Here is a 14,351-nt window from a genome sequence, read left to right on the forward strand (position 1 = left end):
TCTCTACTACTGGGCCGTGTCCATACAGTGAAGCCAGCTTGGTAGAATGTCTTAGTGATAGAGGTCATGCCCACAGGAATTGCTGGCTTTGCTACTAGTTATCCATATGTCTGTGGCTACTTAATTTCAAGTCCCTTTGCTGTGGGATCAGAAAGAAGGTTTGGGGGATCTAATTAAACCAAGAAATCTGCCTTCCTGGATTCCAGATGTCAGGGGAGTAGCCCAAGATAATTATCTTCCAATTCCAAATTGTTGACCCAAATTGCTCCAAACTGACTTGAGTGCTCCTGGCCATAAAGCTAGAGGTGTGGGAGGAAGGAGGAAGCTCCTTTGGTTTCGGGTAAATGAGTGGCGTTGACCTAGCTAAGTGGCTTCCTTCTCAGTCCAGGGAAGGGGAGGCAGACAGTTACGTTCATAGAATGTCTTAGTTGAGGACAAAGAGCTGCTGGATTCACCCTTAGGGGACTTACTGTTGTCCTGGAGAAGGCCATCACTAAGTAAAAACACTGAATTCTTTGGAATTTAAATTTTTCCAGTGTCCTCATAGCACCTTGTATACATTTCAATTACATCATCATAGTGAACTTCAATCATTCACCGATTTTCCTTCCCAATGAATAATAAAGGCAGTGACTATAGATCATTTATCTTTACAGAACAAGGATAGAATCTGATATGTTACCTGCACTCAAGAAATGTGTGACAAATGAATGCATGGGAGAATCCAGAGAGGAACATGAGGTGTTCCATACTTCTTTCTTACCCTATTCTTTCCTTTCCGTGATGGTGACTTAGAGATGGAATCATTATGTATCAGTGCAGTAGAGCTGGTAAGCCCTCAAGTGCCCGGTGCTTAATTTGAATTCTGATTTTTAATACTTTTTAGTTATGTGATTTTGGACAAGAATTAAATAGCTTCATCTGTAAAATCAGAATAATGCTATTTTTTTTTTTTTGGATGTTGCGAGGATTAAATAACATACAGTTCTTGACACCTATAAGTTACATTATTAGTAATATTACTGCCATCAAAGTGGGAATATGTCCAGCTTGCTGCTGTTGAGTCTCGGTGAGAGGAAGAAATCATTTATAGCATCAAGTAAGAGTGCCTGATTTATTGTCTTGGATAACACTAAAGAATGGACTAATCCCCAGTTATTGTGCATCCCTTGGGTGATTCGATTTACCAGGTAAAAATACGTGTCTCCCTATTCTAATTTCCTTTAGATAAATAAAATCTGATTATTTAGTCAAGGAAATTCCTTTTTTCTCCTGGGTGGCCAAGGTGTGTGTGTGTAGGGGGAGGTGGGTAGAGCCTGATATGAACCATGTTTCAGTGTCCAGCAATCCTGGGGGCACTGAGGAAGAGTGTCAGTGCATAAATATGGAATGCTGACATTCTGAGCAAGGCAGAGAATGCACCAAGATTCCGTGTGGACTAGAAATGCAAGAGAAAGGAGGCACTGATTAACAGAAAGTTTCGGAAGAAGTCTGACATGGAAGGGTAGACTCTCCAAAGGAGTGAATATGGAGGACGCCTGGAGAGGAGAAAACATCTGGCCTAGAATGTTTGCACACAGTAGCAGAATGGTAGTCTGCTAAATAGTAGAGGTAATAAGTGCCCATAAAGCCAATATAAGGTAAGAAAAAAATATTTCTAGAAACATTAGACAATCTCTAGAGTCTAAATTTCCCTGGGGAGATGTAGTTATTTCATATTTACTAGGTTTCTTTTCATCAAAAAGAAACATTTACTTAAGTCTATATTACCTCTTTTTTTTTTAGTTTATTTGCATTTATAACTCTGCTAAAATAAATTGGTAACCTGGAAATACACAGGTACCATTTTTTTCTTGCCACTGGCCCGTTCTGAATAATCAATAAATAAAAGGACTTCTCATACCCAGACCTTGATTTGAAAGATACCCTGAAGATTTACAATATGCTAAACCAGAGAAAAACTTGGGAGTAATCAGTACAATACATTTTGCTCTCCATCATAATCAGTTTTTCAGCCTCCACGTCGATAAAACTTTTTCTCCTTTTTCACAATGGTTTACAACTTAAATAATTTAATACAACAGTTGTTATATTTTTATTGCAAGCTTATAAAACCGGTACCATAAGTCTTTTCTATGCAATATATTAGCAAAAAGTGACAGTGGAGAAGGGGAACTGGTGATTACTAAAACTGTAATTCAATCTTCCAGTTCTGAAGGTGTCATAAAAGCGTCTTCTGCTGTACTTGCATATGGCAGATACCATCAGGATGCCTCAAATGAACTCTCTCTGGATATTCAATCTCTCCTTAGGCATTATTTCATATACAATAAAAAAGGGACTTCACAATGCAAATGCAACTCTGATTCAAGCCCAATAGTTCTTTTTGTCAAATAGGATTTTCTTTTATGAAGTTTCATCTTAGAATTAATTTTGATATCAATGCCTGTCAAGCTGTGGAAATTGAGCTGAACCAAGTGAGTCTATTCCTCTTTGCGCTGACTTGTAGGAAGTGGTAATTAGAAAAAATGCAGAGATTTTTGTACTTGGCTAAAGAAAATTTAACTCATCATGCTACATATTGTCAATCTTGTCGAAAGTATAGAAGTGGTACATAGCAGCATTCTATAAATGCCTATTTTTTTTGTATATTTTTAAATCTGCTCTTGACTACTTTTCATCTTATATTAGTTGCAAGAAAATTCTTTTCTAATTTTGGCTAATTGCTGCTATGATCTGAAAGGTCTGTGAAATTAAATAACAGATTCCTGTAGTGTTTATGATTAACGATGTTCCACAAAACTTAGGACACTAGCATGGAAGAAAACATATTTCATTAGATAAAGAGGATGGTTAGTTATTTGTACATTCTTGCCAACAGTTCTCATTCAGTGGTCTTGTCACATGTGTACTGACTTCAGTCTAAAACAAAGAGGCATCAAATTCCCCAAATCTCTTCTTTGAATGTCCAACATACAATTAATCTAATGATGTTGCAAATAAAATTAAAGAACTGTTATCTTTCTATTAACAGAGTCACTTTGCCTTCTGTATCAATGCACTAAAGCAATACTTTACAAAATCCTTTAAAAATCTTCCTAGGATGAGAATAAATTAGTTTTTACAGGGAGGTGGAGGAATTGAACTTTCATAATATGGCTGCCTGGAGAGCAACACATACAGTTGGAAGGTAACATTTTCCATTTATCCCCCAGCCTGAGAGAGGGCAGGTGGCACTCTGTGGGTTTCTGCACTTTGTCTCCCAGCCAATGCAGCCCTGGCCGACTCCACAAGAGGTGAAAGGTCACAGACGCTATGTGAGTGGTGTTTAATTCTCACCAAAACAGAGGCTGCTAATCACATAACATTAGGGTGAATTATGATAATTATAAAAAGCTGAACAGAGAGATTCAACAATAACAACAGCACGACTACAGCTGTGATGGTAGTGATGACAAGGTGGTGCTTTCACGGCCTATGGTAATGGGTTTGATTGAGATTCTGGAAACCTTTGGTGAAAGACACTTTGCCCCTTGCAGGTTAGCTTTTTCTAAACCACCTCTATAATAAGTAGAGTAAAAATAACCCATTTGAACAGTTTCTAGTGCTGGAAGGAGCTCAAAACATTCTCCTCTAGCATGCTGAAGTCCTATTCGTCTACAGAGTAAGAATTTATTTCAGAGTCACTGCTTTCCAGCAGGTCTCAACTTGTACAGCTGTTAGCTTCTGAGCCTTACATGAGATTTTAATTTGTCTGATCCCATTTTACGCTTCTACATATGTAACCCCCTGTAATGGACTTCATTTGCCCTAGGAAAATTTGGAGAACAATAAAGAAGAGCCTATTCTTAGGAGTTTTCAAATTCAGGAAAAATTGATTGCACATTTTGAAACAGGAAAAAGTCAGGCAGTGGATATGAAGTGCAATAAAGAAAAACTAACCGATATAGTTAGTCCCTAGTGATTACATAGTTTGCTTTTCACATTTTGGGGGGCAAAGACAGCGTCATAGCCTTTCTGTTGTTCACCAAGTTGAAATGCCTTGCAACATTGGTTGTTTTACTGAATCAAGAGAGGCAGAGATGTTTCGAAGCCACGAATTGCAAGGGGAAGTTGAGCCACAATTAGCCCCACAGTTTAGCGTTAGGACTGGCTTCCAAGTAGCACTAATCGCACTCCTTGAATATATAGAAGATGCAGCATGTTTAAAATAAAAACACAGGGCTTCAGCCATATTTGTATATTTATTTATTTGAGACAGAGTCTCGCTCTGCTGCCCAGGTGGTGCGATCTCGGCTCATTGCAACCTGTGCCTCCTGGGTTCAAGCAACCATCTCCAGCTAATTTTTGTATTTTTAGTAGAGATGGGGTTTCACCATTTTGGCCAGGCAGGTCTCGAACTCCTGACCTCAAATGATCCACCTGCTTCGGCCTCCCAAAGTGCTGGGATTATAGGCATGAGCCACCACACCCTGCCATATTTATAAGCTAGTGGTAGCACACCAAATCTTACTAGGAAGTGAAAAAGTAGTCCTGGTTGACAAATAAATGAAATGATACATATACTCTATGCAAATAATGCCATAAAGCAAATAGTCTCATATGTTCTAGCTAAGGCATCTGGATAGTTTTTAAAGACTTTTCTTCTTCTTAAAATATGATGCAATGATCCAATGTAATGCTAATGAAGTTGGTAAAATCTACTACAAAATCTGAGTCATGAAGAAAAAGTTCAAAACTCGTTGACACAATTCAATAGAAGAGGCACCAAGTGCCTTTAAAATACCATGTTATCAAGCCCAGCTGCTATGAGGTTGGATAATTCCAAATTAGGGTCTATGCAATTTATCCCAGTTGCATACTAGTAGCCCGCCTATTCTGGCTGATTTGATATTAGCTTGGAAAGACAGTTTTGGGCTAAATAGTGCTGGGGCTTACAGTAAGTTCATTTTAAACTTTCAGGTGACATGAAAATATTTACAGAAGAAGTTACATAACTACATAGGCAAATGGCTACTTAAGTGCATGTATCTTTATTTGATTCCTGAACCACAAGAGGTAATGATGATAACCATAATAATGACAAAAACTAACGATATTTAATATCTACAGGCATTGTATTAGGTCTATTGACTGCATTATCTCATTCTCACAACATCCAGAGGCTGCCTTTTGTTATTACACCTATTTTACAGATGAATAAATTAAGGCTGAGAGAAGTAAAAAAACCAGGCTTTCTGAATTGGGTGAAAATTTGGGCTCTACTGAGTATCAGAAACATTCTGGGATAAGAAATGGAATCATCTGACTTTTCTGTGATTATTGGCTCTTAGCAGCAGTGCAGCTTTAGGAATCAATACAGTGCATGAGTTCTATAAATGTGCCTCTTAATAAGTTAATAAAACAGCGATATTCTCATTGCCTCTCCATCAAAGTTTCAGGGGAAAAATGAGAACATTAAATGCAGTTGGATAGGGAAGATCTGCTCCATTTGCTCTGCAATGATAATCTTTTACAAAAGAGGATTTTTATTATTAATTCTTTGCCTTCTGGGGATATTATAATTTTCTAGAATGTAGAACTGCCTTAAGCACAGTAATTTGCTGAGCTAGACTGAATCTCAAAATGTTTCAAATGAGCTGATAAACAACTGCATAATTAGCCATTAGTAGATCAAGTCTGTATGTTACTGATATCCAGATGAGCAAACCAATGGATAGGCAAATTGTAGATATAGTTTTAAAAACTAAGAGCCTGTGTTTTATTTTTACATGCTTTGTAACTTTTTCTTTAAAGAATTAAAAACCACATTTCATTTGCCCTTTAAAAAAAGAAATTTAGATTATTCCATCAAATAAATCCTTAGAGACTTAATCATTAAATACATACTGCCATGTATGAATAATGAAGGATTTGTGTGGTGAATGCAACTCATGCTCTAAAAATGACTAGATGGTGGGATTTTTCTTTTCAATTAAAACTTGCCTCAAATCTATTGCTTGCATGGGTAATGCTCTTTCATCCTCCTTCTGAGTTTTGGTTTAAGTCCAAAGTATGAAATACATATGGCCTTGATTATGAAAATAAAAGGTTTTGCATGTTCAAATAAGAAAAGGAAAATACAGTCAGTTTTTATGCTTAAACACACATACCTTATTCAAGTGGCTGGCATCCAGTCCAAAATGTATCCATGTTACAATTAAACCTCTCTTTCTTCTCATTTTTCAAGAACTTCTCACTGGATCAGAAAACACCTGCGGTGGAATTTGTCATGCAAGTTACAAGCTAGATGTAAGATTTTTGTTTGTTTGTTTTAATATTAAAATCAACTCAGCAGTTTTGAGGACCAAATAAAGAAAAGAGAAGGGTTTAATTTAAACAAGGTTGTACTTTATGCTCTGAACTCGGAGGTCACAAAGCCAGACAGATAAATGTACCAGCAGAAAGAAAAGCGGCAGCAATTTTCCTGAAAATTTATAAATTAGAGAGTTCATATTTTATCTTAAATGGCTTAGGTGTTCTCTTGTTTGGGGGGCAGACCAGGTATAATTTCTTGAGATTCTTTGCAGATCAATTATTCTGATTTTTGTCTATTAGTATTTCAGATGTCAGCGCATAGTAAAATGCTAATTTGAAATTGTGCAATGGGCACAAGACGATGTGTGAGCCTAGCTAGAGAATGGATGTGTCGGCCGGGCGCGGTGGCTCAAGCCTGTAATCCCAGCACTTTGGGAGGCCGAGACGGGTGGATCACGAGGTCAAGAGATCGAGACCATCCTGGCTAACACGGTGAAACCCCGTCTCTACTAAAAAATACAAAAAAAAACTAGCCAGGCAAGGTGGCGGGCGCCTGTAGTCCCAGCTGCTCGGGAGGCTGAGGCAGGAGAATGGCATAAACCCGGGAGGCGGAGCTTGCAGTGAGCTGAGATCCGGCCACTGCACTCTAGCCTGGGTGACAGAGCGAGACTCTGTCTCACACACACACAAAAAAAAAAAAAAAAAAAAAAGAATGGATGTGTCACTACATTTAAAAAACTATTTTGACCTTTGACAATTTTAACAGCCTCTAAAATCTGTATACTCTTCTTATGCTCCCCATTATCACTGATCCTCCATTTGATGCCAACTGATAACCTTATGTAAAATTTTGTTGTTGGGCTCAAGTTCTGCCATTATTACAATGATTATTTATCCAGTCTGATTTCTATTTTAGTCACAGCCTTAATTTATTACAGACCTTGAGTCCCTGTTACTGTTTTTATATTTACATTTATTCAACTAGCCCTTTCATTTTATAAATTGGCATTCATTGTATTTGCATATTTGCATAGTTGCACAAATAGACCATTTATATCCTTTACGTTAGAGGCATAAGGTCATCTAGGTTCTCAATCCAACAAGGAGTGCCAATTTCTTTTTCCAAAAGTGTGCCGGCTGAACTCAGGTCATGATGAAAAAACAAGACCTTTGATTCATAAGGTATCAGCAATAATTGCTTTGGTGTTTTTTGAAGGCACTGGAAACGTTTTTAAACTATTTTAGAATGTTCTGACTTTGTCAGGAACATTTTGCCTTCATGTATTTGATAGGTAATCTTATCTGTATATTTTGTATCCTTTTGTTCTAAACTCATAAAAATGACACCAGTATTCTACAATGTCCAAGATACCTCGTTAGGATTTTATTAATGAGGCTTTTAAAGGCAATCCCTCCCTAAAAGGGAAATTACATTTGGTTCAGAATAAATGAACTTACACAATTAAAGATCTGAGGTGATTTAAGGCTATGCAGCTGAGAAACTTAAGCAGATTTCAAATTTGGAGCAATATACCGTCATGGCCTCAGAATAAGAATATTATTCCGAATTTGATTATACTTTCACAACATGCAATGCTATATTTTCAGAATTAGGTAAATACAGAAATATGGGTCATTACTGGGTTTCAGTTTTATGCATAAATAAAATGTTAGGGAAAAAGTTTCACTGAATTTTATTTTAATCCTTTGTCACCCCATCTCTCTGACATTATTATAAATCCCACTGACATTATTATAAAGCAAACCACAGTTTTGCTATTAATGAGACACACAAAACAGCTTGTCTGGCATTTGATTCCTATAAAAACTTTGAGGTCAAAAGTTGTTTCTCACAAATGCATACCTGTATTGGATATTGAATACTTGGGCTAGGCTTTTGATCTGGAAGGATTTTGAAAAACCTTTATAATGGACAATGTTTGCATTTTTACATTAAAAGACTCATAAAACCAAATGAAAACACAATTGACAGTACTATAATCAAAGAAGGAAAAAAGACCTCCAACCCTTTAAGTAAGTTGTTTCCTTACAAATGTGGATGGAAAAATACTGCAAAATAAACTACCAAAATCAAAAGTTAACAGATTATGATCATAACTGCCATTTATTTCTGACTTGTATGAGGAAATAAGTAAAAAGTGCAGGCAAAGGAAAATGCAAACCTAAATTCTGATGAACAAATTTCACAGTAGATAATTCTTCTGCTTTTGGATTTTTGCCATCAAAATACAGTTAATAATTAAGAATCAGAGGCCATAAATCACCAAGAAAAATCAATGGACGGCTTCCAGAGAGAAGAGCACATATGGCTATAGACATCCTGGACTGGAAACAACGGAACTTGTGCAAGATACTTACTCCAACAAATAAGTTATTTTAAAAATTTATTTATTTATTTATTTATTTATTTATTTATTTATTTATTCTGAGACACAGTCTCTTGCTCTGTCACCCAGGCTGGAGTACAATGGTGCGATCTCGGCTCACTGCAACCTCCACCTCCCAGGTTCAAGTGATTCTCCTGTCTCAGCCTCCCAAGTAGCTGGTATTGCAGGTGCGAGCTGCCATGCCCATCTAATTTTTTTTTTCTTGTATTTTAGTAGAGACGGGGTTTCACCGTGTTGCCTAGGATGGTCTTGAACTCCTGAGCTCAGGCAATCCACCTGCCTCAGCCTCCCGAAGTGCTAGGATTTTATAGGCGTGAGTCACTGTGCCTGGCCACGAATAAGTTATTAAACAGTGTGTGTGAATTTTGTTTTAATTATTTTACTAAAACCAGCAGTGAGGATAATGATTACTTGCATTTAAGCTTTGCTGCATTAATCCTACAAAAATATTCATGTTGAAGTATGGTGGTTCCATAAAAAATTAAACAGAATTATATGATCTAGCAGTCCTACTTCTGAGTATATAAACAAAAATAACTGAAAGTAGAGACTTCAACAGATATTTATTTTTTTGAATTCAACAAGTATTTATTGAGTGCCTATTATTTGCTAGATATTGAGACACATCAGAGAACAAAACCAAGAGCCCTGCCCTCGTGGGGCTTACAGTCTAGCACTTACTGCCAGTCCACCTGCAGGCTACCTGGATCCCAGGGCAAGTCACCGCCCCTGTGTGCCTCGGTCCTCAGCTGCCCAATGGGAGAATAAGCAGACCTGGCTCAGACGTGGATCACGTGCCTGGTGTACTGCAGATGTCAAACTGGATTCCCCACAACTCACCACCCAGACAGTAGATAGGGCTGTGACTTTTTTTTTTTTTTTTTTTTTGAGACGGAGTCTCGCCCTGTCGCCCAGACTGGAGTGCAGTGGTGCGATTTCGGCTCACTGCAAGCTCCGCCTCCCGGGTTCCAGCCATTCTCCTGCCTCAGCCTCCCGAGTGGAGTAGCTGGGACTACAGGAGCCCGCCACCACGCCCTGCTAATTTTTTTTTGTATTTTTAGTAGATTCGGGGTTTCACTGTGTTAGCCAGGATGGTCTCGATCTCCTGACCTTGTGATCCGCCCGCCTCGGTCTCCCAAAGTGCCCGGACTACAGGCTTGAGCCACCGCGCCCGGCCGGAAGTTGATTTTCAATGATAAGGTACAATGGAGGGAGGGCAGAGAACTGTCTGGGGTGCTGTGGTGGTGGTGGGCTGGCTACACAAAGTGCTGCTGCTGCTGCTGCCCCTTGGCGGCCGCCTTGCTGGTGAGGTCCTTGGCCTTCTCTGCAGCTGCCAGTGCCGTCTCCTTCGCATTCTCCTTGTCTTCCTTGGCTGTCTCAACAAGTGTTTTGAAAGGGGCCTCGCCTTGCAGCTTCGCCAAGGTATGTTCAAAACCCTTCATGGTCTTGGTCACGTTGCTTTTGAATTGGGCAAGACCAAATTCCCGGACAGCTCTGAGGACACCAAATAAGCTAGAGGAGACCCTCGCTTCCCGGCAGATTTCGGTCCAGCCACTGTTGACAGGGTTCACAGTCAACTCATCGTTCCTCCACCACCATCGGCCAGGCGTGGTTGATGTTTCAGGTGAAGGTGGTCACGCTCTGATTCTGTGGGTCCACAACAGAGTCCTCCAGTATGTATGTCCACCGAGTGAGCAACACTGGCAGGAAACAGCCACTCAGCCCAGCGGGGCATCCTCTCGGTCTCGGTCAGGAGTCGCGGGGACAGCAGTTTCTGGCCAGGGGTCACCTCCCGGTGTACTATGTCTTCCGTCAAGATATGTTTGCCACAGGGATTCGGGTACCGCTGCCCTAAGGCGGCGAACACTTGGTCCCAGGAACTCCGGAGCACGCTCTGGCCCAGGAAATACTTCACCATCGTCGCGGCCGGAGCGGGCTCAGCACCCGCTCAGCATCAGGGCTGTGGAGCCTGGGAGGCACGCGGGGGCCGGGCCGGGGCTCGGTGCACACCCGCCGCCAGGTGCTTAGCTTAGTCACCACCGCACCGCGCCTGAGCAGCTGCCGCTGCCGCTACCATGAGTTCAGATATTTTATTTTATTTTTCTGGACAGTAGACTGGATTCAAATGAACAGATATTTGTACATCAATAGTAAGATTATTCACAATAGCCAAAAGATAGAAATAACCCAAATTTAATTGGCAGATGAAAGGATAACCAAAATGTCGTATATACACACAATGGAATCTCATTCACCCTTAAAAAGGAATAAAATTCTAATTCATGCAATAATAACCTTAAAGACATTATGCTAAATAAAATATACCCCACACAAAATGAGGAATATTGTATGATTCCTCTTATATGAGGTATGTAGAGTTGCCAAATTCATAGACAGCCAGTGGAATAGTGGTTATCAGGAGCCGAGGGGAGGGGAGGACTTGGAGTTACTGTTCAGTGGGTACAGAGTTTCAGTTTGGGATGATGAAAAACTTCTGGAGAACGGATAGCAGTGATGGCTGCACGACAACATGAGTGCACTTAATGCCAGTGAATTATACACTTAAAAATGACTAAAGTTGGCTGGGTGCAGTGGCTCACACCTGTAATCCCAGCACTTTTGGAGGCTGAGGTGGGCGGATCACGAGGTCAGGAGTTCGAGACCAGCCTGGCCAACATGGTGAAACCCCGTCTCTACTAAAAATACAAAAACATTTAGCCAGGCATGGTGGTGGGCGCCTGTAATTCCCGCTACTCAGGAGGCTGAGGCAGGAGAATCGCTTGAAACTGGAAGGCGGAGGTTGTAGTGAGCCGAGATCATGCCACTGCACTCCAGCCTGGGCAACAAGAGCGAAACTCCGTCTCAGAAGAAAAAGAAAAAAAAAAAGACTAAAGTTGGCCGGGCGCGGTGGCTCACGCTTGTAATCCCAGCACTTTGGGAGGCTGAGGCGGGCAGATCATGAGGTCAGGAGATTGAGACCATCCTGGCTAACACAGTGAAACTCCATCTCTACTAAAAATACAAAAAATTAGCCGGGAGTGGTGGCAGGCGCCTGTAATCCCAGCTACTCGGGAGGCTGAGGCAGAAGAATCGTTTGAACCAGGGAGGCAGAGGTTGCAGTGAACCGAGATCCCGTCACTGCACTCCAGCCTGGGTGACAGATAAGACTCCATCTGAACCAAAAAAAAAAAAAAAAAAAAAAAAAAGACTAAAGTTATACATTTTATTATATTTTACCACAGTGAAAAATCACAAAAAAATTCACACTGGGTAACAAAAATTATTTAATATTCAAGCTTTTTAAACAGTGTGGTAGAACGCTGACATTTACAAAGCTTTGGAGATCTTTGTGAATCCCCAATTTTATAGGTATGAAAGTGTTCTGACTTTATTCTAACTTCCAGCTTTCTCTCCCTTAATAGTTCTTTCTCATACATATCCTCCCAACACAAAAAACAAATTCAGTGTCCATTGACTTTTCTTTTCCATAGTATGCATTTATTGCATTGTTAGGGACATGAGAATTTTCCCCCTGAAATGGTTTTCTTTTGCTTTGCCTAGAAAGTTCTGTGAATTCTTTCATGTTACACATCTGATCTGCCATCAAATTCAACATGCCACTATTTAATCTACTGAAAATTTCTATTTTCAGGCTAAAACAGATAATTTCTCTGAATTATTTTCCTTCCTCTTTATTTCTATCAAGAGCTCTAACAGTTGGCTTTCTTCTTTGAGCCAATTTTTGCCCATAAACCATCATGACAGTTACTATGAGAAACAAATAAAAAACAAAGATGAATAGTAATGAAAGTGCTAGATGATAAGATATGAATACTGGACAGTCAGTTAGGTTCATTGGCTGGTTAAATCATACTTCTTGAAAGTATCTGTGATTCTAACTCTTGCTTCAGGAAAATTACAAATCAGCACCTATATAGGTTCATATTTGCAAAGTTCTAAGAACAGTATCTGACACATAGTAAATACATAATTTTAAATACAAAATACATGTTAGGGGTCTTTAGCAAATCAGAATCAATATACAAAGATCATCAGACCTAAAAAATACCAAAGCTGAGTTTATTGCTGGACAGACATGGAGGAGCTACATCGCTAAGATGCAAGTTAGGGGGTCTTCCCAACCAGGAATTGAAAGGCTAGATGTAGAGTAAAAAGAGAGAGTATAACAAACAGGGAAAGATTTTGAGTTCACGTTTCTGATTGACCCATGAGGTGGATTGTTAACTCTTCTTATGATTGATATATTCAGGTTCCATGGCACCCATACTGAGAAAACCGGTTTCAAGTAAGTCTGGGTGGGCTGCGTAAGATTCAGTGGACCTAGGTTTATTCGACGGACGTCTTCAGCATATGAACATGCTTGAAATTTAGTGAGCGTTTTATAACTGAAGTGTCCCGACAAATGTAAAAATCATTAACATTTATGATTGCTGAGAATCTATGCATTCTTCCAATAAAAATACTGATAGGATAACAGTGAGAAAGTGGCTAGGGATGTACACATGCTCTGAAAAATGATATGAGGAGTTTTGAAAAGTTTTCCACAGGAGTTTCTGAAGTCAGCTCTATCTTTTGATGAACCCACATAGTTAAGGAGTTCCCTGGTAAGAGAAGCCATGAGCACTTAGGAAGAGTAGAATTTACTCAGTGGGCTAACCCTATTTAATTGAAATTGCAACAATGTTATGAGGATTTAGTAATATTTCTCTATCATCCTAGAACACCAGATAGAAAGTTTCAGTGTTTCATTCTGCAATGTACAGGAATTTTTGTGTGTGTGTCAACCAGCTTTACTTCAGGTCCCTGAGCTAGTACCTGTCTAGAATACATGCTCAGTAAATACTAGTTGAATGAATACATCAATATATGAACAAACTGACATTTCTCTTTCCTTTAGTCACCTACAAATAGTAAGGAGGAGCTGACCTACTTGTTCCTTTTGGAATGGCACCAAAAATCTAGTTTTCTTCTGAGTGGAATGACCAGTTTCCTAGAGGAAAGCTCCACAATCAGACAAGCCACAAAATAGAAACTGATTTAAACTGGAGATTTAGGGGGAGAAAACACCAAAAGTTGAAATGATGGCATTAAAAAAATAACTTTATTAGAAAGGTAAGACGTGTCTTCTAGAAGGAAGGCTTCCATAGAAACAAAAAATGAATCTACTGTTTTACCAGTAGATTCTCATAAAAGATAGATTTAAAAATTATGTTTAGAAAAATAATGAGTAAGACTATAGAGATGAAAACATTGCATTTTATATATTTAATTTAAACATTTTAAAAGAGTGAATTAAGGCATTATTTTCCCATTAAAGAATGTTTCCATTTTAAGTTTGGGGGAATAGCAGGTTTTTCTTGTCACATGGTAAGTGATTCTTATGCTATAGCCATTAGAGATTCCCCCATCATCCCTGAGTGGGTAATTATTACTTGAAATAGCTCTTTCAGAGTGATTATTATAAAATATACCTGTCTTCTGTTGATCTACTGCTTTATTTATCTCATGTTAAAAGATCTTTAGAAACCTTTCTATCATTAATGGACAAATTCCCTTTTACAGATACATCCATTAGTTGCTAGGAATAATTATGATCCGATTAAAGTATAACCATTTAAGACAAAT

General features: G+C 39.1%; 1 long non-coding RNA gene and 1 pseudogene across 1 annotated transcript in view; both read right to left on the minus strand.

The window, feature by feature from the left end:
- Positions 1 to 14,351, minus strand: part of LOC126958872 (uncharacterized) — a 50,385-nt gene that overhangs the window by 12,728 nt on the left and 23,306 nt on the right. Inside the window, exon 2 of the long non-coding RNA XR_007727335.1 lies at positions 6,153 to 6,254. This is a non-coding gene — a long non-coding RNA (uncharacterized LOC126958872). The remainder of the gene's footprint in view (positions 1 to 6,152; positions 6,255 to 14,351) is intronic.
- Positions 8,795 to 10,712, minus strand: LOC126958859 (PRELI domain-containing protein 1, mitochondrial-like; annotated as a pseudogene).

This window comes from Macaca thibetana, chromosome 7 (genome assembly GCF_024542745.1).
Source record: "Macaca thibetana thibetana isolate TM-01 chromosome 7, ASM2454274v1, whole genome shotgun sequence".
NCBI classification, from domain to species: Eukaryota; Metazoa; Chordata; class Mammalia; order Primates; family Cercopithecidae; genus Macaca; species Macaca thibetana.